This window comes from Medicago sativa, chromosome 3 (genome assembly GCF_051527215.1).
Source record: "Medicago sativa cultivar Bolivia chromosome 3, Bolivia_mono, whole genome shotgun sequence".
Lineage (NCBI taxonomy): Eukaryota > Viridiplantae > Streptophyta > Magnoliopsida > Fabales > Fabaceae > Medicago > Medicago sativa.
Window position 1 is genome coordinate 55,766,755 of NC_140751.1, and position 5,041 is coordinate 55,771,795.

Sequence of the window (5,041 nt, forward strand, 5' to 3'; positions counted from 1 at the left end):
AATAATAAATCATTGGTGGTCTTCTTTATTTTGTGTTAACCTTAATTTCTCCAACTTTCCATACAGTCTAAGATTTGAAGTATTGGTGGGAGTGATATGAAATGCAAATCATTGACAACAAAAACAAATGAGAAATGATATTTGAACATCAATTTTTTGACAACTTTTGTGACAGCTTTCTCTCTCATACTCACATTCTTTTTTACTTTATCTCTCTATTGTTTTGGTTTTCGTGCAAACATCAATTATTTCTTTGTAAATTATGGTTGTCTCAAAGGTTGTTAACCAAATGGTTGTTCAAATAACACTTCTCAAAACAAATATAGGTATCCATAAGAAAGATGAAATGCTTCCAAACCCAATGTTTTTAACTGCCACCACCTTCCCAACTCTCTACTTGACTTAATTTCACCTTCTTAAAAATAACTCAATTTCACATTTACCTATTATCATTTCATTTGGTGTTTGTAGAAGATACTAATGATTTATTTACCTATTATCATTTCATTTAGTGTTTGTAGAAGATAAGATACTAATGATTTATACAATAAATATTTTATATTATAATACAAACATGATTCGAGATAAAGAATAAAGCAGCCATTCAAGGGTCGTGCGTTGTTCCATTTGATATTTTCGCGCCCTTTGAAGTTTTTTATTGATTTTATTCAATGAAAGTTTGGATTTGAAAGCCATATGATATGACTAGATCTTTAGGTAAAACGAGTGTTCAGGAACTCATTCGGAGCCTGGATCATGTTTTATCGTCTTACATGTATGTTTGATCTCAATGCTTTTACAAAATAGTGTCTCTTACCTTTGATGATTTTTAACTGCCTAACATAGATTTATTTGTCATGATAATCGTTAGAAACAGTCTTGGTATCATTTCTGTATATTTCAAGAAGTGTTTTTTTTAACCTAGAAGGTATAAACGAGCAAGTATATATCCATTTACTTGCTGGCAACTGGTTGAATTTGTATAACTTATATGCTAAATGTCACCTATATATTACTCTATCATGACTGATGAGGAAAGTAGTAATAGCCTTTTGGTATTTTTCCTGATGAATTAGATGCAGCAAATTAGTCTAGGGACTTTGCGAAACATTTCATGATCTTATGAACTTAAATGAAAACATCCCAAGCTTTAAAATATGCCATCTGATAAATAAATATAGGGAAATGATGATGATCGTGTCTTTATGGACTTGTTAAGATATCTAAAATAGAAATATTATTTTGGAAAATTATGAAGAAGAGTATAATAAACTTTTTGAATGTTTAAAAAATTATTGTTTTCAATACAAAATTTCTACTTTTTGTTTCTTTAAAATAATGTTTTTACTTTCGGTGAATGTCAAATCTCAAAACATGTTTTTCATCACATAGTCTAGATCAACTTCTTAACTGCTCAATTGATCGTCCCGAGGTTTGCTCATTTTCAGGATTTAATTTTTAAAAAGCCATAATCACATGTTCTTTTCATCCTTGGAAGACTACACCACAATCATATGTTAGTGCTCTACCTACTGACGTTCATCACTAAGGGTATGTTTGGTTTGCAGAAGAAAGTTTAAAGTAAGAAAGTGAAAAGAATGAAAGATTAAGGAAAGAATGATAGTAGAAAGTAAAAGATCTTTTTAGTTGTTTGGTATAAGAGAAAATGAATAGAAAGTGGAAGGAAAGAATGATGTGTATATTTGCAAAAGGACCATTACATCCTTGAAAGTTTTATCTACATGTCATTTTAAATTATACATTTAAATATATTTTAATTTAGATATAATTTTTTTTAAGTATTTTCTTACGCTGAGAGTATGTGTCAAAATCATAAGTGCCTAGTATTTATTTTTTCCGGTGAATCATAAGAGCCTAGTATGCTTGTACAAAAAAATGGCACAATGTTGATAATATATGTTATACCCTAATTTTGGACCTAAAAACACTAGCTCAATTCTTCTTTTCTTGCATTTCAAGTCATTTGAATTTGTCCTTGATCAATTGCACCTTCCTCTGCATCTTATTTCAATGTTATTTGCAAAATTCATGAAAAAGGGTATTTTAGTCATTTCCTGCATTCAAACCCATTTTAGTCCTTGAAAATTGTTTGTGTCTTTTCATGTGATTTGTATAAGTCCTTGTTTCAATTCCATGTTAAAATCCATTTCAAAAGTTGCATTTAAGTCATTTTGAGTCAGTTTAGCCCCTAGGGGCATTTTAGTCATTTCCTATGTTAAAATTTCTTTTAATCTTTGAAAAGTTGTCCCTGAGTCCTTTCAATTGGTTTGAATGAGTTTTTGTTTAACTCCATGTCAAAATCCATTTCAAAAAATCGCATTTGAGTCATTTCGAGTCATTTTAGCCCCTAGGGGCATTTTAGTCATTTCCCGTGTTGAAACTCCTTTCAATCCCTAAAAAATTGTCTCTGAGTCTTTTAATTTGCTTGTATAAACTCTTGCTTTAATCCCCTGTTAAAAAAACCATTTTAAAATTGCATTTGAGTCATTTTGAGTCATTTTAGTCCCTAGGGGCATTTTGGTCATTTCACATAAAATTTTGACAGAGAGAGGTTGCGTTAAAGTACCTCATTTAGTAGTTGGTTCATTTTAGTCCGTTTTGTTATTTTTAATCGTTTCACTTTACGTTAATTTTCAAATTACTTTTTTAATGCAACTTTAGTTAATTTTGCATTTTAGTCCTCAAGTTGTTAAAATTGCATTTTAATTCATTTTTTGTCCAAGAAGTTAGTTACGCCACATGTCCTACTCCTATTGGTCCAAAAATTCACACATCACCTATATAATGGGTCCCATGGTCAAAGAGTCAACACACTAATCATTTTTTCACAAATACACAAAAATCAATTTTCTTTCCCTCTTTCTTCTCCAAAACCGACCCCACCTTCATCACCACCATAACCAACTTTTTCCACCACCTCTAACCTCCATAACAAACTCTTTCCACCACCTCTAACCACCCTAACTAACTTCTACCACCACAACTTCATCTTCAACCTCTCTCTAACCACCACAATCTTCTTCCTCCACCATCATCATCAACAACATCCACCATTAAAATTCACCACAAAACCTCCATAACCACCACAATCTTCATCTCTAACAAACTTCAACCACCACAATTAACCTCAAACCTGCACAAATCCATTACCAAATTCAAGGATGCATTGAAAACACTCATCAACACAAACCTTCAACTCCACAAAAATCACATCCATAAACAACAACCTTCAATCAATTCCATTAACGACGAACCGGAATCGGACGAAGGAAAGGAATCCAATCGAAGCAAAGGGAGAAGAGAAACAGCACCAAATTCGAATACATAAGAAGAATCCGGAGCCATTCAAAGCTTCGTCAAGCATCACGGTATTGTTCTTGATCCAAGCTTTTTATTCCACTCTTTTTCCTCAAATTTGCGCGGTTGTATGTGTTAGATTTAGGTGGATTGATTGTGTTTTGAATTTTTCCGAGTTCATATTCGAAAAGAGGATAACGATCCGGTTTTAAAAGTGTAAAAAAAAATCTAATCGGAGCTCGCCGGAATCCGGAAGTGTCGCCGGAGTTATGAATTTTCCAGCGAACCTTTGAAGATTCCGGCGAGTTTGTTGAATTTTCCGGTGACATTCATGAGGTTGAAGATGAACATTTAAGAGAGAGAAGAGAGAGTTTATGTAGGCTTTGGCTTTAGAGAGAGAAAATTTTGGTGTTGTGGTTGTTGTTTCACGTGAAAAGCTTCAAGTAGTTTACTACTTGTTGTGTTGTTTTATCCTATGCGCGCATGACCACATTCATTCCATGTTCTTTTGCCTTCTTGATCGTTGGATCAAGGATTGATCCAACTGGATCAATCCTACGGTCCCTGATGCTTTCTGTTTGGATGTGGATCTTGTGTGTTTGGGCCTGGACTTTTGTTACTACTTTCTCCTTATTTTCTTGCTATATGCTACACTATTTCTTGCTGAATACACCTTTGCATGCCTAAAATCTCTTTGGAAAATTCTAAGAAAATTCCTATAATTTTTCTAGTATATTTTGATCAATTTTGATATATTGCATGTCAAGATTGATCAAGAAATACTAGAAAATTATTTTGCCTTGGTTTAATGCTTTTTCTTTTACTTTTTGTTGAAAAATCTTGGTGAAAAGCTTGTAAAATTTGGTGAGTTCTTTTTGCATTTGTGTTGATTGATTTAGGATTATTGCATGTGAATTTTTGTATGCTGAAATTTGTAAGGAAAATATACTTGTAGGATTTGTTGTGATTTTGTGTTGTTTTGTCCAAATTTTATGAAGTTTTTTGCACTTTCTATTCCAATCTTTTGGCTCATAATGATTGTGTTTTGTTGAATGATCTTGGAGTGTTGTTTGATGCTTGATAAGTAGTGTTTGGGGCTGTTTTGAATATGTGATAATTGGTTACTTACATAGCAAGTTACTTGATGTTTAAATGTGTGAATTAATGCAAAAATAGGCTTAATATCATACCATAGTTTCTTGACTTGTAATTTTCTCATAACTCTCACATTGGGGCTGAACTAAACCCTTTGAAAAATGCCAAAATGGAGAGTTATGAGTCTCTTGCATTTGCCTTGGAATTTTGGTGTTTTATTAAGTGCATTTTTGCTACTTTTTCTTGCATTTTTACCATGTTTCATGCTTTATTTCCCTGCCAATTTTTCTACTATCCTATGCCTATTATTACTAACCATTTGTTCATTGTTTCATAAGCATCTTCCATCACTTTCATCTTCATCTCAATTCTTCATTTCTTTCCCTTTACACTTTTATGTTGCTTTAAATTTCATTTATGTGGGATTAAGTTCCCACAAGGAAGTAGTGTGTATGTAGGGAAATGATGTAATATGGACAATGGACTCTAATGATGTACACCGACACAAGCACCGACACATGCACACACCTCACTTTAGATGTATGGCTAGGATATGCATGTTTAGATGTATGGTTAGGTAATTGCATGTTTAGATGTATGCTTAGGTTTTACACTTAGAGAAAATTCC